This window comes from Xenopus laevis, chromosome 9_10L (assembly GCF_017654675.1).
Source record: "Xenopus laevis strain J_2021 chromosome 9_10L, Xenopus_laevis_v10.1, whole genome shotgun sequence".
In the NCBI taxonomy this organism is placed as follows: Eukaryota; Metazoa; Chordata; class Amphibia; order Anura; family Pipidae; genus Xenopus; species Xenopus laevis.
Window position 1 is genome coordinate 29,114,930 of NC_054387.1, and position 25,291 is coordinate 29,140,220.

Sequence of the window (25,291 nt, forward strand, 5' to 3'; positions counted from 1 at the left end):
TCCAGGTATATCTAGTATAAGTAATTCTAAAACAAATGGACTTGCTAAGTAACAACTGAAGACGTTTCACTACTAAACATCTTCAATGGTTACTCAGCAAGTCCAGTTGTTTTAGAATTACTTATAGTAGATATTAATCAATGTAGAAGATATAAAGAGGAGTACCAGCAGCTTATGATATGGGTGGTCCTAACCAGGTCCGGACTGGTATTCAAAACAAACCCTGGCATTTCAAGTACTGTACATAGAGGCCAAAACAGCCCCACACCAGCCCACTAAATAGGGTCTTTCTATTGCATATTACAGCAGCCCATTTGGCATTTGACAGAATCCATCCAGTCCAGGCTTAGTCCTAACATCAGTGTTTAAGGAAAGTATGTGATGTCCCTGATATTCCCGTACATACAATAAATGTCAGATACACTACAGGTGATCTATTGTTTGGAATGTTTGGGACATTCTTTCATCTTGTTAAATCGTGATAAAATGCGGGTAATAGTAATAATGGAATGATATTGTTACTTTTTATCATAGATTTAAAGGGTAAATAGACCCTATATCTGAGGTTTAACTTTAGTGTCCTTTTGTAGGTTGATTTATATATAATGAGAGGTTAATTAATAGGTGATGCTGTAATTTATTTATAGATGTCACACAGGGTGTATACTATGTTATGTACAGTATTTATAGATTTCGCAGAAGGTATATACATTTTAATGCATTTATACATGTTCCAAATGGGTGTATACTATGTAATGTACATTATATATAGATATCGCATAGGGTGTATACTACTTGATGTATTTATAGTAGGGATGCACCGAATCCAGTATTCGGTTTGGGATTCTGCCTTTTTCAGCAGGAATCAACCGAATCCTTGCGCCTGGCCGGAACAAATCTAAATCCTAATTTGCATATTCAAATTAGGGGTGAGAAGAGACGTCACATAACTGTCACAAAACAAGGAAGTAAAAAATTATTTCCCCCTTTTTCCCATTCATGTCCCTAATTTGCATATGCAAATTAGGATTCAGATTTGGTATTCATCCGAATCTTTCATGAAGGATTCTGGGATTTGGCCAAATCCAAACTAGTGGATTCAGTGCACCCCTAATTTAAAGATGCTGCATAGATTGCATACTATTTAATGTACAGTAATTATAGATTTTGCATAGCTTTATGGCTTTATCAGATTTTTTTTTGAGGAAGTAGCCTTGGGCTATGAAAACACCAAAAGTGTGTGATCTTCCCTGATATGCAATATGCCATGATTTTAATGAGACGATATAAAGGCAGTTTGTAGTACAATATGTTTCACTTACTGTATATGGATGCACCATGATTTTAGTCATTTACATGATACATTACACAGGAATCTACAACATACCTCCCCACACATTTCTGTGTTTTTATCTGTTATTACAGATTTGGTAATGAAGGTGAATTGCCCTTTAAGCTGCAAGTCACAGTTTCCCCAAGAGAATTGATTACCTTAAATTGTTACAATTGTTACAGAAGTATCTAAGTGCACCTGTCACTTATTCTGGTCTCAAAAGCCAATTAAGTTTTAGGAACTTTGTATCTTTTTCTGGCTGTTCAGCGCAGGAGATTGAAGAGAAAGTCAGGATATTTCAGTAACAATCTGGGACTGCGGGTTGAGCTGTCAAAATCAATACTGTTAAGTGAAAAACGGGACAGTAAGTGCTCCCGATTTTTTCACTAACTGTCAAAGGTTTGTGGCAGACACAATTCTTTGATTTTTGTGTAATATGCAAGGAGAATAAAGACAAAGCACCTTTCTCCATGGCAGTCAGTTTGAATCCATCTAAATGGTAAACGTGATGACTGTGGCAGACACTTGTGCTTTCCAAGTGGATTAGATTATCTTCTGAGCGCAGTGTAATAATGGAAACAGCCTGTAACATCACTATTTCATTCATTGGCCTCATTACTTGATAGGAAGTGGCTGGAGATATTTTCAAGTTTTTGCAAGTACAGGTATTGGATCCGTTATCCAGAAATCCATTATCTAGAAAGTTTTAATTATGGAAAGGCCATCTCCCATAGACTCTATTTTAATCAAATAATTCACATTTCTAAAAATGATTTCCTTTTACTCTTTAATAATAAAACAATACCTTATATATAATTAATCCTTATTGGAGGCAAAACTATCCTATTGAGGTTATTTAATATGTAAATGATTTTTTTTATAAACTTAATGGATTGGAGATCCAAATTATGGAAAGATCCCTTATCCAGAAGACCCCTGGTCCTTAGCATTCTGGATAACAGGTCACATAACCCTATAAAGCTCACTGCTGTAAGTAGAATGCATATTTAGATATACATGTATAAGAGCTATTATCCAGAAGGCATGGGACCTGGGGTTTCTGGATAAGGGATCTTACTGATTTGGTTTTCTTTTTTTGTTTAATTGTTAATGTGTCTATTACATTACTAGACAATGTGGAGCACATTTACTAATGGTCGAATATCGAGGGTTAATTAACCCTCGATATTCGACCATCGAAGTTAAATCCTTCAACTTCGAATATCGAAGGATTTAGCGCAATTCGTTCGACTGAACGATTGAAGGAATAATCGTTCGATTCGAAGGATTTTAATACATCGATTTTACTTTGATCCCAAATTGACTAGAAAGCCTATGGGGACCTTCCCCATAGGCTAACATTGATGCTCAGTAGGTTTTAGGTGACGAAGTAGGTGGTCAAAGTTTTTTTTAAAGAGACAGTACTATCGAATGGTCGAATATTCGAACGATTTTTAGTTCGAATCGTTCGTTTCAAAGTCAAAGTCGAAGGTCGAAGTAGCCAATTCGATGGTCGAAGTAGCCAAAAAAAAAATTTGAATGCAAAGTATTTTTTATTCTATTCCTTCACTCGAGCTAAGTAAATGTGCACCTTTGTGTTGTTTTTCTTTACAGAAAATGAAATACCCTGGAGTTGATATTGATATGCTGTTTTGAAATCAGGAATCTTGTAAATTGGCAATACCACCAGAGAGTGGAGAAGCCACATGCTGTTTTTTACTGATTGAAGAAAACACCATTGCACGTTATTTTAATTCATTTTACCTTTTGAAGCAAGCACTAAAACCACTTTGTGTGACTTATTATAATTTTATTTTGGAGATAGCACCTTGTAGAAATCAATATAACACTTAAAAACACTCACAAAAAATCTGTGCATAGACTTTCTATGGTCCAAGACACACACAGATTAGTGTTGTAACACTTTGGTGATTGCACTGAATATTAACAATATTGCACTAGGTTCTGTTATTTGTTTTTTCCATAGCCTGTGGCGCTAATCTTTAATTGTATCTTGATTTGTTTTTTAGAGCTGCCATATGTTACATCTGAGGCTTCAGAGTGATGGCACCTGGTAAGATGTGTTTCCCATGGTTAAATCTTCGCTACCACGGGTGACAAATCTCGGAGCATAACATTAAAAACCTATTACTTGCAGCCGAGAGTAGGTCGTGCTATGGGCCGTGATAGTGAAGATTTAACTGCGGGCTACAAATTTCCTAGAGCGCCATGGCCGTAAACATGCTAAATGGATTTAAATATACCTATGTGCAAAGCTTTAAGGGAAGAAAAATGCAATGAATTTCAATAAATATGTATATTTATCATATATATTTATATTCATACCCATGAATCTGTATTAACTGGTATGTGAGAAATGTCAGACTCTCGTGGACTTCCATTGTGACCATTCAATCCACTATTTGAGTAATAAATAGCTAGGGATTTTACATTAAACATCGTCAGGCTTTTCTGTCTAAAAAACTGGTACAATTTTTATGCATTTTTTTTTTAGAGTGACTTTCGCCAGAAGCAATGTAAAATAACGGCTGCAAATCTGTCGTTTATATGGCGTAACATTACACACACTATGCGATATTTTACAAAGCTTTTTTTCAACGAATTTTATTTTACACAGCATAATAAATATGCCCCGATATGTACCAATATCTATACAAATCTAACTGATTTTAAGATTACAATAACCTTGGGCATCCTTAATCAAGAAACCATCCAAGCCACCCACAAAGGAATAAATTGAATTTGCCATCACAACATCTCCACAACCTCACTGCACTCACTGTGAATAACACCTACGCTGCTTCAAATGAAAGCTCTGTGTTTCAAGCCTAAATGGATGGCCTGTAGCTGGTTCATTGATCTTTTCTATGGGGAAAAAAAGATCCCCCGCAGTCTGTCTATAATGTACTTGTAAAGAATCAAACAGTCCCCTTGCAGGTGCCTTTTCTCCAAAGACAAGCCCACTCTTGACAGTCTATCAGCACAATTTAATTCTTTCCTTCCTTTTACCAAATATAAGAAGGATATTAATGAGCTGGAGAGGAAAAAAAGTCACTCAAAAATGGTTACATGCTATGTAAGAGGCAGAGGGTCATCAGTTGTAATAACCAAATGTATGACTGGTAACATTTATAACTATAATAAACTCACACTTGCTTCACATGTACAGTCTATCACATGAGGTATTTTGGCCAATCATAATGCGAGCTGACTGAAAGACAGAAAGTTTTCTTTATTGATTTTGTACCTCTAGTAATTTCCAATATCAATATATTACACATTAATTAAGCAATTCAATGCCCCATGCACATTTCTTGAAAAGCTTCCAACTCTAGCCTTTGGGTAAAGCTGGCCATAGATGCAAAGATCCGATCGTACGATTCATCGTACGATCGGACTTTCCCATCTCCCGACCCGCCACTAACCATTCAGATCAAAGTCTTACCAGTCAGATCAAATAAAGTAGTTAAAGAACAGCTCAGCAATGTTCTGCCCCTGACAGCAATCGTACGATATCTATGTCCAACCAAAGCTAGTGACAGTTTCCCACTGAAAATCGTACGATCGGAAATACATGCAGAGATATTATCGGCAGCCGACAGAAATTTTCTAACCTGTCCAATCGACCAAACGACCGATCTCCACCGGACGAAAAATGTCGGGACTCTCCACACACAGTTCGAAAATCGTATGAATCCTTGATTCGTACGATCAGATCCTTGCGTCTATGGCCAGCTTAAATCCAATACATACGTGCAGTCATCTGTGAATTATGTTGTATTCAATGGTGCCTTAATGTGTGGACTGCTACCTGTACTTAATATTTTATCTCCATCACATCTTCTTCCATGTACTCACCACTGTGAGAATACATGAAAAAAGACTGCGGCATAATAAATCTTAATAAAATTCGAGTTTGTTTTTTAAAACCCGAAAAATTCAGTTTTTTTCCCTGAAAATTCGAGTTTTGAGTTTGAAAACTACCCTCGCAAACTTGAATTTTTCGGAAAAAACACAACTCAACCTTTAATAAATAACCCCATAATGTTTGAGTGTTCCTGCACTTCCTACTCAGCTCAAGCAGGTAGTAAGTAAATATATTTCAATACAATTGTGCTCATAAGTTTACATACTACTAGCAGAATTTGTAAGATGTGGTACATTTTAAAGAAACCATGAGTGATCATACAATACGCATTGCTTTTATCTTAATGTGATTCAAATGAAACAATTAAGCATCACATAATAGCACAACAGTGTGCTTCTCTACATGGGTCTTGTTGACCTCTCTCTAATCATAGTGTTTATGTTTGTGACTTTAAAGTTCAATTTTGGTCTTGTCACTCCAAATGATTTCATTTCGGTGTTTTAAGACATCTATAGGTGCGGTTTGGTATAAGCAGGCTGTTTTGTGTAATGGCGTAACAATGTTTTTTTCTAGCAACTCTACTATGCAGCTCATTTTATTCAAATATCTTCTTACTGTAGACGCTGAAACAGCAAAACACACTTGGGTTCAGTGAAGACCATTTTCGCTCGAAGTTGCTTGTGGGTTTTTCTTTGTATCTCAACAACATTTCCTGTGAGTTGCGTCTAAAATCTTTCTTGTTTTCCCGGCAGAACCCCTAATTTCTTGATTAGAGATTCAACAGTGCTGATTGCCATTTTCAGATCTTTAGATATCTTTTTATCTAACCTTTTCTGAGTTATAAAGTTCAACTACCTTTGCTCATAGATTCATTGACAGGTCTTTTTGTTTCCCAATGATTTAATAACCAGCAAAGTCAGTGCAGCCTTGGATGAAATGCACAAGGGTTTCTCAAGAGCTACGAAACATGCACAAACATCAATTATCATACAACAAGTGTGGATACTTACCATTCATTGCCATTTCAACCTGAGTGTGCCAACTTGAGTGTATATCATCAGCCATATTATCAGCCCAAACATTCAAGAATGTGTAACTATGTAAACTATTAATCAGGGCAATCTGTGCTGCTCCAGTAGAATTCTGCACTGAAATCCATTTCTCAAAAGAGCAAAGAGATTTTTTTATATTCAATTTTGAAATCTGACATGGGGCTAGACATATTGTCAATTTCCCAGCTGCCCCAAGTCATGTGACTTGTGCTCTGATAAACTTCAATCATTCTTTACTGCTGTATTGCAAGTTGGAGTGATATCACCCACCTCCCCCCCCCCAAAATTGAATATAAAAAAATCTGTTTGCTCTTTTGAGAAATGGATTTCAGTCCAGAATTCTGCTGGAGTAGCACTTTTAACTGATGCGTTTTGAAAAAAACATGTTTTCCGATGACAGGATCCCTTTAAGGACACACAATTCTGTTATTATATATAGGTACACCTGACCAATATTTAGAAATAAAATCATGTTTTTTTGCAGGATCACTTGCAATTTCCATAAATTGATAACATCTTACAAATTCTGCCAGGGGTATGTAAATTATGTAAATGCCTGTGGCCAGTTTTGCATTTTGCTCACAGTAGTCCAATATGCTGAGATAGTGTACTACTGATTAAGAATGCCTATCCCTCCCCTTAGTTAAAGGAACAGTAACAACAGAAAATGAACGTGTTGTAAAAGAATGACAACATAATGTACTGGTGCCCTGCAATGGTAAAACAGGTGTATTTGCTTCAGAAACACAACTATAGTTTATATAAACAACCTTCCGTGTAGCTATGGGGGCAGCCATTGAAATAGGAGAAAAGTCACAGGATATGCAGCAGTATACATACAGAATGACCATCACTCCTCATTAATTATAGCAGTACCCTTCCCATATAAAGTGTTATAAGAGCAGTACATAAGGAATGAAGAAACTACTGCACTATTCAAAAACAGTATATACTGAATGAATAGCCACAGATGTTATGGCAAATACATTATATAGCTTCATTAAGGGTTGGATGCTTTTTTAGAGAGTTGGAAAAAGTTATTGAAATTAACTCTTTGTAAAACGTTCAGGGAGTGGTTCCATTGTCATCTTGCAGTCAGGTAGGGTTTTTCCTTGTTTTCAGGTAGGGACTTCACCTGCCTCTAGATTAACCAGCAGACTTTACTTAGACTTTTTGTCTAAGTTTAACGAGATGCATTTGTTTCTTTTCAACCGCACCTACTATGTTTCTGATCAGCTAGATGTATTCTGTCTGCACTCCAGATGAGTATTACACACGGAATAAACAAAAATATGTATGTTGTCCAGAAATAGAGCAACTGATTATAATGTGATTTCAGCTGTGATGCCCTAAGCTGAAATAAAGGCTTTTTAAACAAAAAGATTTACAGTCTGGTGCTGTTCTGCAAACAAAGGTTGTCGTGATATCAGTGGAAAGTGGCCACTGAGGAACGTGCACCAATTCTCTAAAAGAGAGATAATCAATGTGCTGACTGCTTTTCCAAGATACTGTATAAAGAATAAGTAAACATGCACACACATTTCACAGACATAAGCAAATGTGAGTGTTATATACAGTACATAATAAGATTCCACAGCTACCTACTGCTAAAACCAGGTAAGGCCAAGGTTATTGGTACACGTAAAATGTTCATAGCAATAAAACAAGGTCTACAACTCAATTCCCTCAACTGCTCCATGGTGTGTTACTTCCCATGGGACCTGATGTTGCAATCAATTTTGCAACAAGATTAGGAAAAAGGAGCCACACACATATCTGTAAGTGTGTTATTTATTCCAGCACAGATTGTGATACAAAACACCTTTCAGGGGACACTTTTAATGTTAAAGAAGAATTGCTATTTGCCTGAAACTCTCCTTTTTCTTGTAACATGTTGAATACCCAACCACTGATGCACATTTGACATATATAGAGGAAGGTGAGTGGTACATACACAATAAATGACTATGTACCAACTCCAGGTGAAGCACATATAAAATAAGGTACAAGGCATGAGAGTGAGAATGAGTGAGAATGATTACATGTATATATTGAGCAACTACATTGCCTATTGCAAAAAAAAAAGCTGTGTTGGAATTGATATGATAATGATAAGCACAAATAACAAATGTGCGTTTTGCTTTTTATAAACAGCATTGGGTAGTTTGTTTCCCTGCAACTCAAAGGGCTGAAAATAACAGCTTGCCTAAGAAAGAATGAGCATATTATGTCAATTAGTCTTTCAATGTTTTTAGGACTCGGAGTGTCACAGTATAATTAGGTAATTTAAGCCCACTGGGCAAGAGAAAAATTACCAGTGACAAAAGGCATTATTAATTAACACAAATTGTGTTTGAAACCCCTACAAAGCATTATCAGAAAGCACCGAATTGGGCTAGTGATAATGTTTGAAGTGGTAGCCAGCTTCCTGACCTCACTACTGTGCAAGAATGATGTGTATTGTCTGCAGAGCAGTAAACATGGGCATAGTGTTCAAAACAGAATGATTACACAATAAAGGCTCTAACTGGTGTTTGCAAAAGCTTTGTTTTTCTGAATCATCATCAAGGCTCACTGTCAGCACACTGCAGGATCAAAGAAGTTTAAAAAAGAGAAAACAGAACTGCTTAAACTGGGGCAAATTGGAGATGGCTACAGAGGAGAGCTGTCCACTCCCTCTCCATCAGTAGCAGTTAGTAGATCATTTAGATAAAGTATTGAAACCTGGTAGCATTGTGTAGTATTCCAACCTAAATGACTATGTTGCTATGTCAGTAAAAGGTCTTTAAACACTTATATAAATAATTTTTTTTTTATATATAAAGACTTTTTCCAATTACTATTTTCTATTTGTGACTGTATTTCTAATATTGAAGTATAAAGTTTAATTTTTCACCTTCTTATGGCTCTCTAAAGAAGCTCTGGGAGGGGGGTCAGTCACCTACTCAGGGGTGCCCAAAAGGTAGATAGGGATCTACCAGTACACCTTTAGCTGGGGATCAGCAGATCTCAAGACAATGTCAAGAAACAACGTATCTAAATCACCCTCCAAATATAGCAATGTATGACTATGAAGATTTTCATTCATCCAGGTCATGGTATATCTAATATAAGTAATTCTAAAACAACTGGACTTGCTGAGTAATCATTGAAGACGTTTCACTTCTCATCCGAGCAGCTTCTTCAGTTCAACTGACTGGTGAGCAGAGTCCCTGAGTTTCATTAAAGGCAGCTAGGGATGGGCGAATTTTTTTGCCTTGTCTCGCCACGGAAATGTCGCCCATAGACTTGACGGAAATTTCGCAGTGCGTCAAAAACATTTTGACGCCCATAGACTTTATGCCGGCGGAAAATTTTTGTCGAAACGATACGGGCTAAATTCGCCCATCCCTAAAGGCAGCTGTTAGAATTGATACAATAGTTGCTAAAATTCCAATGACACTGCTGTGTAATGTATCAATTAACGTAGCAACTAAATGTATCAAATTGTAACAGGTCAGATTCTGCACCTGTTTGTATTTCTGAAAACAATTCAACTGATGAAAGTGAACAACACCTTTAACATAGCCCATACAGTTGATAGGCATAAAAGTGACATACTCTCAAGTATAGCTGATCCAAAATGGGTTATTCTACTTATCTGCTGGGTGGAAGGTCCTTAGTAACTGTATGTATAACACCCCTGCACAGACTTGCACAGACTTGCACAGGCCCAATACCATGATCATGGTTTAAAAAAAAAAAAAAACACACTAATTTTGCAAGAAAACAAGGGTGAGGTTAAGATCTCTCTCTCTCTCTCTCTTACACACACATTTTGTTATGTTATAGTGCCTGAACATTAATAAATCAACCCCTAAAGAATGGCCCCTCTAAACAATAGGCTTCCCAAGAATCTGTAGACTCTTAAATAAGCACTGTATGAATGTGGTTCAACCCAAAAATTCTGCATGTCACAAGATAAGAGTCTCCAGACAGGGTTTTCAGCAAGCACAATCAACTTCGGCTGCTTTCCCCACATCAGTGAAATATATTCAGTATGGTTCTTTTATTATCCTGTACACAGAGTATAGGGTAGGACTACATGAATGTTTTCAGCGCGATCCAACGTGCTGCGACAAAACACCTGCGACAAGTCGCATGAGAAGACAATAGGGTAAGTGAATACATTGTCGCATGGTCGCTTGATCCGACGTGACACGACTATCGGATGCAGACGATGCACGCTGCATATGCATCAGACAGTCGTGTCGCATCGGATCAACACTGCGACACCATGCGACAATGCATTCACTTACCTTATTTTTGTTGCAAGCGACTTGTCGCAGGCGTTTTGTCGCAGCGTGTCAGATCACGCTGAAAACGTCCATGCAGTCCTACCATAATTTATCTGTATAATTGTGTTTAATCCTAAACTTTTGTATTTGGTCAAATTATCAACATGAACCACATCAGAAGATGTATGTTGTATGAGACGTAACAGAAGTTAATGAACATCATTTATGAGAACTTTGTAATGAAAAAGGGTGTTTCCTCACAAAATATATATATTATAGCAGCTAACCATACAAAGTAGAAAATAATACATGTTTGTTAAAGGAACAGTAACACCAAAAAATGAAAGTGTTTTCAAGGAATGACAATATAATGTACTGTTGCTCTGCACTGGTACAGTTGGTATGCTCAGGCCCAGATTTGTGGCGAGGCCACAAAGACCCGGGCCTAGGGCGTCAAAATATTAGGGGTGGCATGCCGTCCAGCCACTTTCCTGGGGAGCACAGCTTGATAAAGGGCCTTGTAGGCCCGAAACGTTGCCTTTTTGTATGATGCTGAATAAATTCTACATTAAAGGAAAACTATACCCCCCAAACAATGTTGGTCTCTATAAAAAGATATCACATAAAACAGATCATTTGTAAAACCCTGCTTCATGTAAATAAACCATCTTCATAATAATATACTTTTCTAGTGGTATGTGCCATTGGGTAATCATAAATAGAAAATTGGCATTTTAAAAAATAAAGGCTGCCCCCTGGGATCGTATGATTCACTGTACACACAAACATACCAACAAACCATGCTTGTTAAGTCACATGAGCCAATTAACAGACAAGAGTTGTGTCTTTTGCTTCAACACTTCTTCCTGTTACAGTTAGAGCTGCAGCATTTCTGGTCAGGTGATCTCTGAGGCAGCACACAGACCATAACGAAATGTTGGCTCATGGCAAGAGATGTAAAAGGGCAAGATTTACTTAAATATATATTCCAGTGTGGTAAGCTTCTTTAATATACCACATAATATGATGTAAACTATCTGTTGCTTAAGTGTTCGTTTTGGGTGTATAGTTTTCCTTTAAGCACTATTGCAAGTTATAAAGTGTGCTGCTGGTGATTTCTTCAATGCATTGATGTGACCCTAGGACAGGAGTGGGTCTTCCGGTACAGCACCTGGCACAACAAAGGTGTTTTACTTCGGAGGTGAGCACTTCACAATTGTGATTTGCTGTGTATCCTGTGACTTTTCTCCTTTTTCAGCTTTGAATGGCTGCCCCCCCCCCATGGCTACACAGCAGCTTGTTTATAAAAACCATAGTAAAGTTTCTGAAGCAAACACACCAGTTGTCACGTTGGATCGAGGGCTGCATCAGCTCTTTGATGCGGTCCTCACCTCGACAGCCCCTATTCCAGGCCAAATCGATTAGCCTGATGCCCTCCACCTTTGGTGAGCATATTGGGGGGAAAGATCAGTTCATTTAGCTTTTGCCTAATAAAAGAAAACATAATTCTAAGCAACTTTGCAATGCACAGGCAATATACATTTATTACAATTTATTTAATGGTTTGTAAATTATTTGTATATGTTATGCTATTAAAAGCAGTGTTTGTGCCTCCCTGTTTAGTCTCTGCCCTGGTGGCTCAGACTGTTGATACAATGTAAGACAAGGCAGCTGATTAACAGACCTGTCTTTTCTGGGGAACTAAGATTTTGCTACATTGTTTTAAAAATAACAAACAGTATTTAAGCATATGCTGCTTTCAATAGCAATTGTTTTAACAAATAACTTTAAAAGACGTGAACATTTTTAATAAAATTTTCACTGGAAAGAAGCTTGGCATTTTTTTTCTTTTATTAAGCACATTTTTATTTTGGGGTTGACTTTCCCTTTAAGCTTGAAATTTACAGGATATCAGCCCCCACATGTCATTAGAGACCGAGATAACACATTCTGAATATGAATGTGAGCAGTCCACTGAACAGTTTGATGTCTGTAATGCAGGCCTGGACTAGCAATCTGTGGGTTCTGGCAAATGCCAGATGGGCTGCTGTAAGTTCCCGTAGTCACTATTTAGTGAGCTGGTGGGGGGCTGCTTGGACCTATGTGTACTTGGAATGCCAGGGCCTATTTTGATTCCCTGTCCGGACCTGCTGTAATGTACTGTATAGGTTTACCAAACAATGTAGCATGTAGAGAAAATAGAAATAGTGCTTCTGAATTACCACGACTGTCATTGCAGATACTGCAAAATCAACACATTTACTTTATTTTATGTAGAGTACAACAAAAAAAGTTCACATTTTATTACATTTTTAAAATCACCTCAACACTTCACATTTCACAGCATCTTATCTTCAACATTCCATTTGGTAGTAAGATAACACATACTAAATATAAATGCCAGGCTCTACTGAATAGTTTCATGTGTAATTAGAATAGGCTTACCAAAGTATGTGGCATACACACACCCCAAAATATACCTTATATATACTTATTTCACTTCAAATATATTTTTCCAGTTTTATGTGTGTTAAAAGCTGCAAAAAAGTATGCTGACCCCAGAAAGCAATGTATTTTTTACAACGTGTCAAATCTTTCCACTGCAAATTACTAAACGGCAAAGCTTTCCTAAACTCATAAAAATGATCTCTAAGCTTCCATTTTACTCCATCAGATTCCCCACATACCATAAAATAACATTGAGGGGGTTATTTATTAAAGGTCAAATGTTGTCGTTTTTTATACCTCTAATGGTTTCTTATTTAAGAATAAACTCTGCAAGTTCCAGTTGTGAAACTTGAAAACTCAAAATAATCAAGTTTTCAGCAGGCAAAAACTTGAATCGCTCGTTTTCGGCAAACCCCTCCAAAAAAAACCCCTCAAAAATCATGAAGGTTATTAACATCTTTAAATGTTTCAGTATACATGACCTTGACAGGTTTTAGATGTGTATTTTCATATTCAATCTTTTTCCAGGGTCGGGGTATAATAAATCTTGAAAAATTCAAGTTTTTTTTAAAGAAAAAAAACTTGTTTTTTTTAATCTGAAAATGTGAGTTTTGACCAGAAAATCAACTAGAAACTTGAATTTTCATGGAAAACACAACTCGAACCTTAATAAATAACCCACAAAATATCCAAAATATGAATGTCAAGCTGAGCAGTTTGATGCCTAATGTACATAGGTTAACGTAGAGACCCCAAAATAGACAGTATGCATCCAAATGTTTATGGATGAAACGTCCTAAATATGGACACCAGGAATCTACAGAACAGGGTGATGATCAGTATGCATAGGTTTGCCAAACTATGTGGCATATAGAATCACCAAAATTAAAATATTGCACACAAAGTGGGTTATATATTAAACTCCAAATGCCAAAAACCCTGAAAAATTCCAGTTTTTTTATTATAAAATGGGGATTTTTAGTGGGAAAAAAAAAACAAAATTTTCAGGATGGAAAAAGTATAAATCCGAAAATCAATGGGAGAAGTCCCAAAGATATCTTGATCTGCATTGGGTTTCATGCAAAAATCCTAAAAATGTGTACGATTCGTTTTTTCAGGATTTTATCTGTTATTTTGCCACACAGGAAATTTTCAGGAAACTGTATTCATAAATAAGGGGAAAAAACCTGTGTGGATTTGGTCGGAAGTATTTTTCAGAAAATAATGAGATAAATTCTGATTTAGATAAATCGGCTTCCCAATGTTTATCAACTAATTTATCAAATTAGAACACCCCCTCCTAGAGCTGCTTAAAAAAGACAAAGAATGTGAAAATAAAAAATATAAAATTAGAAAATGGTCACAAGTAGAATAGAGAAGTAAAATACAACAATAAAATCATGCTGAAAAGCGAGCCAACATAATATATACATACAAGTTTTACAAGTATACTTACTTCCACACACACACAAATAATATAGAAAGTAATTGGGAAAAACTGAACTGAAACAACTGAGCTGAAAAAAGTGCTGGAAGGTGTGCAACCCCTTTAAATCCAATAATCAAAAAATAAATCCAAAAATCTAATCCCAGCCCCTCCCCCATGCCCTAGCAGTCAGGGAGTAAAGGAGGTAGGCCATGTTGGGGGGCTGTATGATCCAGATCAAATATCGATGGCACGTGATTCACACGTGTTTACTTCTGTTCTAGGTCCCTTGGGGCAGTTGTACCCTAGGAGGCACACTCTTTCCTGCTGTGCTCATACATAAAAAGAAATGCTGGAAAGGCTTTATATTCCATTTCATAGGGATGGGGGGGGGGGGCTACAGGCCATAGTAAGTACAATCTATGGCAGATAACGTCTTTTTGGCCAAGGTCATAAATTTTGGGTTGATAGCAGTTAAATGAGCTGTGATTAATTACAGTACACTATACAAGCAACAATGACGTTGTACATACCTACCAATGTAATATATATATAACAGTACAGCAAAGTTCTAAATATGAATCCACAATTCCAAAGATGAAAAGGTGTGATTCTGGGACAGGGACAGTTCATAAAAGAAAATGATGGAAATAATTTTTCACTGGGGCCCTACTGATGGCTGCCTTGCTTGGAGCGAGTAAGGGTTTGGATGTGTTTCTTGCAAAAATTGTTGGGTTTCAGAAAAATTAACAAAGGAATGCTGGATCCAGATTATCCCTAATTTAAAGTAAAAAGAATAAAATACTTTTCTTTCTAAGGAAATCTCATGTTGAACTACATTTCATAATGCAATAAGATTAGATATCAGTGCCAGATCAAAGCTGTTTGAATCTGTGTTTAGAAGATTTCACTGGTGTACACAGTCCTCTTTGTTTGGTATAAATATACCATGGAATAATATATGAAAAAAAAAATACATGCACTTTTCAAGAAATGCCAGAGGCAGAATATACACAACCTGCTCAGCACAAGTGACATGGGTAGACAATGAAGATTAATACAAATAGCAGCCAGTGTGGCCTTATGAAGCGCACATCATACCAGCTAAATTTTAAGGGAAAATATACCCCATAGTTTATTCATTTCATGTAATAAAAAGTACATATACACTATCTGAACTCCCAGGCATAAATATAAATGTTTGTTTTTAAAAAAACAAAACTGATTCCAGAGATTGAAAGGAAAACATGATAGTCTTGTCTGTGTTTGCTGGGATCAGTAACCCTTACCCTCTGAGGTTCAGAATGCAATGCAGCCCCTCCTTCCATTGTAAAATGATGAATTTTAGGGATTTTAAGTCCATGACTTGAAGTGGGTGGTACATGTATTCTCTGGAAAGCTAAGGGACTTCAAGTCTCATAATCCATCACTTCACAATGAAACAAGGTGAAGAAGGAGGACAGAAGGACAATATGCAGGATGACTGCCAATGTGCAATTTATTGCTATCCACACGACATGTTTCGGGCGTCACAGACCCTTTTTCACACTTGAAAAAGGGCCTGTGACGCCCGAAACATGTCGTGTGGATAGCAATAAATTGCACATTGGCAGTCATCCTGCATATTGTCCTTCTGTCCTCCTATTTGAATTTACATTGGTATATGTAGGTGCATGGACGGAGCACCTGAGAGACAGTTGGACTAGCTACACTACGCTTACAGGTGTGTAAATTAATGATTGAAAGGTGAAGAAGGAGTTGGAACACTCCCCCCAGAGTCGGACTGGGCCAACATTATACCGGGTAAAAACCTGGTGGACCCCGGCCCTCATGGGTCCCCGCCAGCCCAGACTTGCTCCCTAATCAGCTGGATTATCGTTGAAGATTGGAGGTTGGGAGGGGGTCCCCGGTGACTGCCAGGAGGGACCTTCGCTTGCAGTCCTGGTGGGCCCGGAATGCGCCAGTCCGACCCTGACTCCCCCTTCCTACAAGTTGCACTCCTCACCCCATAATTCATCAGATATCCAGTGACCCTGTACCCTGGACCCTGGCCCACCATTGCAGTACATTGCACAGCCCTCCAGTCTAATATACATTTCCCAGTGCCAGTGCCCCTTCTTACACCTCTCTGTACCACCATGCCTTTATATGCCCTGCAACATCCAAATGCAAAACAACCAACACAGTATCCTTAGCTGTACAGCATGTCACACATAATCTCATGACTTTCATGTTCTTTATTGAATGTATACAGTAAACATATCTAGAATCTCTGTCATCCATGACTGGTTACGGTTTCCTGGCAAGTCAGTGATTGTGCACAAATTGATAAGGAGAATGATGAAAATGCTAATGCTTCATATAGTCTCAACAATAAGGGTGGTATTTCAAGCTATGGTTACTCATATCTAATCCAATGTATTCATTGGTTACATTATAGTACACGGCCACCAATTCAAATACTTTAGTCATACCTCCCAACTGTCCCGTTTTTGAAAGCTCAACCCGCAGACCCGGATTGTTACTGAAATGTCCCGACTTTCTCTTTGATTTCCTGCACTGAACAGCCAGAAAAATATACAAAGCTTCTAAAATGTAATTAAATAAAAGGCTTTTGGCAGAGAGTCCAGAATACTCAGCAGGTGCACTTAGATACATGTGTAACAATTTAATATACAATTGTAACAATTTAAGATAAGCAGGCCACTTTGGGAAACTATGACTTGCAGCTTAAAGGGCAATTCACTTTCATTAGCAAAACTGTAATAACACCTAAAACCTGCAATTCCCAGAAATGTGTTCAAACTTTCCATAATCTGTCAAATTTTGTAAAATGGAGGTATTTAGGGGGTCTGCCCATATAATGGGCGTGGTCAAAAATGTTTGCGGCAGATCTTTTTTCCCTCTTTCTATTTTTCAAATGTTGGGAGGTATGCTTACTTAAAATATCAATAAAACTGCCAGTTAAGACCAGTAAACAAGCCCCAAAGACATCGCTGTTGACACAGCATAGTGTCATGTACATTAGGCCTGTACATTTTTCAGACTGCTACATAAAGTAAGGAAATCCAAACTAAGGCAAGAACAGTTTCTATTGATACTTTTTCACTAAGACAATGTTAATACAGTAAGGAGTAAAGCATCCTATTTGAAAGGGATGGTTCAACTCTACATTAACTTATAGTATGTTATAGAATGGCCAATTCTAAACAACTTTTCAACTGGTCTTTATCATTTGTTTTTTAAATTACTTGCCTTTTTCTTCTGACTCTTTCCAGCTTTCAAATGGTGGTCACTGACTGCATCAAATTCTTTGTAAGGCTACAAATGTGTTGTAACTGCTACTATTTATTGTTCTTCTTTCTATTCAGGTCATCTCCTATTCATACCCCAGTCTCTTGATCAAATGAATACATGGTTGCTAGGGTAAACTGGACCCTAGCAACCAAATTGCCAAAACTGCAAATGAAGAGCTACTGTATAAAAAGTCAAAAACGACAAATAAAAAAGTAAAAAAACAGTTGCAAATTGTCTCACAGTATCCATCTCTACATCACACTAAAAGGTGCACAACGTCTTTAGAACTTTATGGTGGGACTTCATATAACCTTATAATTTACAACAGGGGCATGTAATTCAATATATTATATATGACTGCTAGTTTTGGACTTTAGACAAAGTGAGCAGAACATTTATTAGCTATATACACCTGTGCTTGAAGTTACGTAACCTGTTGGTTTGTGGCCTCATCATGCTATCCTCTAGCTTTAGCTGAACTGCATCATCGACACACTCTGACACATAGTCGAGAGATGCAGTTCAGCTGTTAGAACACAATATTTCTTTATTGTTTATAATGCAAGGGATGACTCACCTGCCATATAGTTTTATATTTATCCCCATCTGTTTTCAATAATATAAATACAACAAAAGTGCAACCTGCAGACATATGTTTATTATATTCATTTTCTAGAGTTATTAATAAAAGATTCAGTCCAAGTACTGTTGCAGACATACATATAAAGGCGACTTTTTGGAAGAATAAAGAAATGGCAGTCTATTTATTAAAAAGCATACAGTCTTTTCTGTGGAATGGATAAATCCTATGAGAAGAAGGTACTTTGTATCTTTCCCTGTCTGCATACAATGCTGGAAAACATCACTGTTTCTGGGTTAATACAGCCAAGAGAGATCATATTCAAACAAAGAGAGACAGCCTGTCAGTGAAATTCAGTGACAGGGGTCTCTCAGTTTGTGACCTTAACAACTATAACGGACTCTCCCGTGTTTAAAATGAAATTCTCTGAGCTCTCCATCTGAGAACCCTCCAAAAACACAGAAGGCTCACAAAACCAAACTGAGACCCCCCTCAGCGGACAGAGACGCTCTTCCTCAGACTGAAAGCCGCTGCACTTACATAGATTGTCTCCCTAAAATTGACACCCCCTCCACTGACAAACTCTGAGACATGAAGCAAGCAATCTGTCTACCCCTCCCCCTGTGCAAAAACCTCTCATAACTTAGCATTCCTCCTACATACTCCATGATTTCCAGTCTCTATCCAACTAATCATCATACACTGCCAGTACATACCCCCCCTAGTAATGGTTTGCCCCATATACCCTATTGTGGTACCCCAGTCATTGGCACTATTAGGGCACTGTCCATTACCAACTACAAGGGGGTGCTCAGTTTCTTAACAACCTGCCAAATGCAAAGACTACAACACTATCCACCCTACTCACCCAATATCCCCCACATTCCTAGCCATTATATGGTTACTTGTTGCCCACAACTTCCTGCACACCTTTACCCCTTCCAGTCTATTGCTCTATCCCATGCCAAGCATTTTCCCAGTACTCACCCTTTCCGTCTGCCTTTCAGTCAGAGAGACCTAAGACCTAAAATAGTCCCCCTTAGGTAGGACAGGAAAAACACCTATAAAAAACACCTCCCACCCTACAAGTGTTTTTTCCTGTCTTACCTTTGGTAGGTAATGTTTGTTATGTTCTATAAGGGGCTCAGTGCAGTTCCCTTACTTTCCTAGCGTGGTAAAGAAGTTTGTGTATATTTACATACCTGTTATTTGCCCAGTGGGTTCTGGCAGGCTTTCCAATGCAATATAAGTCCTACCCATATCAGAGGATCGCTGCAGCACCAGTCAATTCCTCAGGTCCCTCTTATTGTGTCTTTTACCCAGTGACACTGCTTGTGCAGCACGAGCCGAGAGGTGATTTTTTTTCCTGCTCGCTAGCATGCTGTGCAGAGGGGGCGGAGCTCCAGTTAGAGTCCCGGGCCAGTGAGGAGTGGCAGTTCTCCTTCACTTTACTCAGCTTCAGAAGTGCAGGAGAGAGGATTGATTTCTGCTGTGGTCAACGTTGCTTTGGGTGTGAGCTGCATAATAAGATTATTTTTATTAATTTTGTTATTAATTATGATTAGTATTTGGGTGGAGCTGTGACCCTAGATTCATTTGGTGGCTGTAAACGCGTGTCTGCTTCTAGAGCCAGTGGGGATGTATCGTAGTAAATTACGTTGAAAAAAAGACACACGTCTTCAAGCTTTCAACTCTATATATAATCTGCCTAACTGCTAGTTGATCCAGAGGAAGGCAAAAAAATCCCATTTGAAAATGAAATTTGAAAAATTCCTTCCTGACTCCAGACTAGTCCCTGGATCAACTTGTACTATGAGCTATCTCCCATAACCCTGTATTCCCTCACTTGCTTAAAAGCCATCCAACCCCTTCTTAAAGCTATTTAATGTATCAGCCTCTACGACTGATTTAGGGAGAGAATTCCACATCTTCGCAGCTCTGGCTGTAAAAAAACAATTTCTGAATATTTAGGCGGAACCTCTTTTCTTCTAATCGGAATGGGTGACCTTGTGAGGATCCCCTTATATATTTATACATAGTTATCATATCACCCCTTAACTGCCTATTCCCCAGGTGAGCAACCCCAATTTGGCCAGTCTATTTCTTTTTTCTATTTCCTTTTTTCCTCATAACTAAGATTTTCCATACCTTTTACCAGTTTAGTTGCCCTTCTCTGTACCTTCTCTAATACAATAATGTCCGGTTTGAGCACTGGAGACCAAAACTCTACAGAATATTCTAGATGGGGCCTTACCATGCTTTATAAAGTGGAAGAATGACCCCCTCCTCCCGTGAATCAATGCCCCTTTTAATACAGTTCAAGACCTTATTTGCCCTTGATGTTGCTGACTGGCATTGCTTGCTACAGCCAAGTTTTTATCTACAAGGACACCTAGGTCCTTTTCCATTATGGAAGGTTCCCCTTCCCACTTGTATAATTGTACACGTATTTATTGAATTGTATCATTCCTGTCTCTCTAGATCAGTGATCCCCAACCAGTAGCTCGTGAGCAACATGTTGCTCTTCAACCTCTTGGATGTTGCTCCCAGAGGTCTCAAAGTAGGCGATTATTTTTGAATTCCAGGTTTGGAAGTAAGTTTTAATTGCATAAAAACTAAGTATATTGCCAAGTAGAGCCTCCTGTAGGCTGCCAGTCCACATAGGAGCTACCAAATAGCCAATCACAGCACTTATTTGGCACCCCAAGGGACTTTTTTATGCTTGTGTTGCTCCCCAAATCTTTTTACATTTGAATGTGGCTCGTGGGTAAAAAAAGTTGGGGATCCCTGCTCTAGATCATACCTCCCAACATTTGAAAATCAGAAAGAGGAATGAAAAATTCTGCCGCACACAGCACTGCAAATTTTTTTGTCCACACCAATTTTGCGTTCACACCCCTACATACATGTCCATTTGAAAAATTTGGCAGGTTATGGAAAGTTTGAACACATTTCTGGGGGTTTTAGGGTCAGGTTTTATGTGTTGTTACAGTTTTGCTAATGAAGGTGAATTGCCCTTTATGGGCAAGGTCACACGTGGCGTTTTTATGTTGCATTTTTAAAAACGTGCAGCCGAGCACAAAATTGAGCCCTATTGAAAATAAAGAAATACACCCGATAGCAATTCCCAAAGGGACCTTGCAAGCCAACATCCTCCATGCAATGCCAGTTTTTCAGAAGAAACGCCAATAGGACAAGGAAAAGCCATATTTTGAACTCAATGGGATCAGCAGGGGCTTTCTTTCCTAGCAGGTGAATTAGAACTCACTCAAATAAATGATTTCAGTACAAACAGAATATATACAAAATAACTGCCTTTTGCACACATCCTGCATGTAGAGTGTGATGTCTGGTGATTTTAATAGAGTGAGCTCTAATACAGTACATCTTCTAGGCAAAAGGAGCCCCCCATAACATATATTGGCTCCAACTGTCAATGCATATCTGACACCCAACTGCTGCATGAATACAGAATGAAGTGTAACAGATGCTGAGAGAGGGAAAGTGAAGATAAACTTGACTATTTCAGAAACAATGCAGAATATTTAATTGATTACATTTAGAAAGTTTCAGTATGATGAAGCTTATATTACATTTTCATTCTTGTTATAGTTCCCCTTTAAATAGCAACAATTGTTTCTTTGCCTATTTTAAATAGTTACAAATGTATTTCAGTGCAGGTGCTGAGTATTCTGGGCTCTCTGACAAAAAGCCTCTTATTTAAAGGGATACTGTCATGGGAAAAAAAAAAATTTCAAAATGAATCAGTTAATAGTGCTGCTCCAGCAGAATTCTGCACTGAAATCCATTTCTCAAAAGAGCAAACAGATTTTTTCATATTCAGTTTTGAAATCTGACATGGGGCTAGACATATTGTCAATTTCCCAGCTGCCCCAAGTCATGTGACTTGTGCTCTGATAAACTTCAATCACTCTTTACTGCTGTACTGCAAGTTGGAGTGATATCACCCCCTCCCTCCCCCCCCCCCAGCAGCCAAACAAAAGAAGGTAACCAGATAACAGCTCCCTAACACAAGATAACAGCTGCCTGGTAGATCTAAGAACAGCACTCAATAGTAAAAACCCATATCCCACTGAGACACATTCAGTTACATTGAGAAGGAAAAACAGCAGCCTGCCAGAAAGCATTTCTCTCATAAAGTGCAGGCACAAGTCACATGACCAGGGGCAGCTGGGAAATTGACAAAATGTCTAGCCCCATGTCAGATTTCAAAATTGAATATAAAAAAATCTGTTTGCTCTTTCGAGAAATGGATTTCAGTGCAGAATTCTGCTGGAGCAGCACTATTAACTGATTCATTTTGAAAAAATTTTTTTTTTCCCCATGACAGTATCCCTTTAAATAAGAGGCTTTTTGTCAGAGAGCCCAGAATACTCAGCACCTGCACTGAAATACATTTGTAACTATTTAAAATAGGCAAAGAAACAATAGTTGCTATTTAAAGGGGAATTATAACAAGAATGAAAATTTAATATAAGCTTCATCATACTGAAACTTTCTAAATGTAATCAATTAATTAACTGATTCATTTTGAAAAAAAAATTTTTTCCCATGACAGTATCCCTTTAAAGTTCTATAAACTTTGTATCTTTTTCTGGCGAAAGTGCAGGAGATCAAACAGAGACTCAGGACATTTGTGTAACACTCCAGGACTGCGGGCTGAGCTCTTAAAATCGGGACTGTCCTGTGAAAAACGGGACTATTGGAGGTTATGCTCTAGATGTCACACAGTGACATGGACCACTCTTTTAGGAAGGGGCAGGGGTGCTGCACCAATGAAGCGAGTTGAGAAACTCACCTCAGATGGCAGCGTCCCTCTGGTTACCGGGGGTGGCAAAAATGACGCTCCTGGTAACTTTAAATTTGGCTCTTCTAGTGCAGAGACCAGAATTGCACTTATTGCACTTGCACTGGTTAAACCCAGTTCTGTTCAAGACTGGTGTTTTTAAGGTCTAAAAAATCCTATAAGGTGTTCGTTCCCTGTGCAGCAGGACATTGCTGATTTTATTTAAAAGGAGTGTACCTGAAAGAGGAGAAGCAGCATTATTTCCGTTTGACCCTAAGTGTACTGTGGTTCGGGATCGACCACCTGAAGTGGATGTACATGCTGCTCATCTGTTGAAAAAGACGACCATAATTGTAAAGGATGGGTCAAGCTTTAAAGACCAGATGGACCGAAAAGTTGACGCAGAGCTTAAAAGAGCTCATGAAGCTTCATCCTCCAGTTTCAGACCGACGGCTTGCTACTGCTTGTGTGGTAAATTGTGCCTCTGGTTAGCTCAGTTGGAGACAGATCTTACTAATAGCGTGCCTAGAGAGGATGTTATCCATTTATCTACTGATTATCTGTGTGATGCCTCCATGGGAATGTCAGGCTTACAACTAGATTTTCAGCATTGGCCACAGTGAAGTCTATGGGACTTTTACGTAAATTGGATCAGTTGCGGTAGCTTTCCTGATACAGAAGGGGATTACCCTAGTCCCGTATCTGGACTACTGGCTTTTAAAGGCACTTTCAAAGGAAATTTTATCCATCACCTAAAAGTGATTTCTGTTCATCTGTCTCGTCTGGGTTGGATTTTCAATCACAAGAAATGGAATCTGATTTCAGAACAGAGGAAGAGATTTTTATGTGTGATACTAGATCCTTAGAAATCACATTCTTTTCACAGACAATATATTGAAGATTCAAGAGGAAGTGAAGAGACTGAAGAGGTCTTGCTATGTCACTACCAGGGAAGCTGTTGTTTTGCCTCAAGTAAGGATTAAAAGTTGGGATCAAGTACAAGCTACTGTTTTATTATTACAGAGAAAAAGAAAATCATTTTTAAAACTTTGAATTATTTGATTAAAATGGCATTTACAGGAAATAGCCTTCCCATAATTTAGAGCTTTCTGAATAACATGCTTCTGGATGCTTCTGGCCATACACCACATTGTATTGTTATCGTCATCTGCCATTATGGTGCATCAGCTGATTCATTTCTCCAGCATGTCCAGCTGAAGAACCAAACAACAACTAAAGGGCAAATATATTGGTCTGGAACATCTCCACATCATATATGTACCAAACATTTTACCAACTTTGTTTTGCAAAATGTTATTGGTACCTGTATGGACATAGAAAATTCCAGAAGAGTTGGATACCTAGCTAATAATAAGCTATTAGCTAATGATAAAATAAAAGTTTTTTTGTTATGAAGACACATGCAGGCTGATATGTGGACATACAGTAGATGCTATGAACAGAAACAGTTTCCCCTTGAAATACTCATCTGCCATTGTATAGGGTCATCAGTCATCATGGAACAGTACAGGATCAATACTTTAAAATAAATATCCATTTACAAAGCCCAAATTTGGAAAAGACTGGAAAGAGTCAGAAGAAGAAGGCAAATAATTTAAAAAGTATAAAAAATAAATAGTGAAAACTAATTGAAAACATATTAAAAGTTAACTTAAAGGGCAAGTCAACCCCAAAATAAAAATTTGCTTAATAAAAGAAAATACAGTTGCAATATACAGTTAATTAATTAGAAAATGTCTTTGGTTTTTAAGTTATTTGTATACTGTAAGTATTGCTATTGAAAGCAGTGTTTGTCCCTTTCTATTCTCTGCCCTGGATGCTCAGACTGTTGATACAATTTAAGACAAGGCAGCTAATTAATAGACCTGTCTTTGTTGGGGAACTATGACTTTTGCAACATTGTAATAACCAGCAGTAAGGGAAGTGCTGCTTTCAAAAGCAATAGTTTTTACAAATAACTTGAAGAGCACTGAACATTGTTAATAAATGTATAGTGAAACATTGCTTAGAATTATGTTTTATTGGTCACATTTTTATTTTGGGGTTGACTTGCTCTTTAAAGGTGACCAACTCCTTTTATCTATTTATAGCTTGCTACAATTATTTGACAAGTCACTCATGTGGCAGAACCCTTGCAGGTGACATGGGGAAGCAGAAGCTA

The 25,291-nt window shown here is 37.9% G+C and overlaps 1 protein-coding gene across 1 annotated transcript in view; it reads right to left on the bottom strand.

Moving 5' to 3' along the window:
• gcgr.L (glucagon receptor L homeolog) overlaps window positions 1–19,609 on the bottom strand; it is a 44,163-nt gene extending 24,554 nt beyond the window's left edge. Inside the window, 1 exon segment of the mRNA NM_001085752.1 lies at window positions 19,505–19,609. The gene's annotated coding sequence lies outside the window, so the exon portion shown is untranslated.
• Between the last annotated feature and the right edge of the window lie 5,682 nt (window positions 19,610–25,291).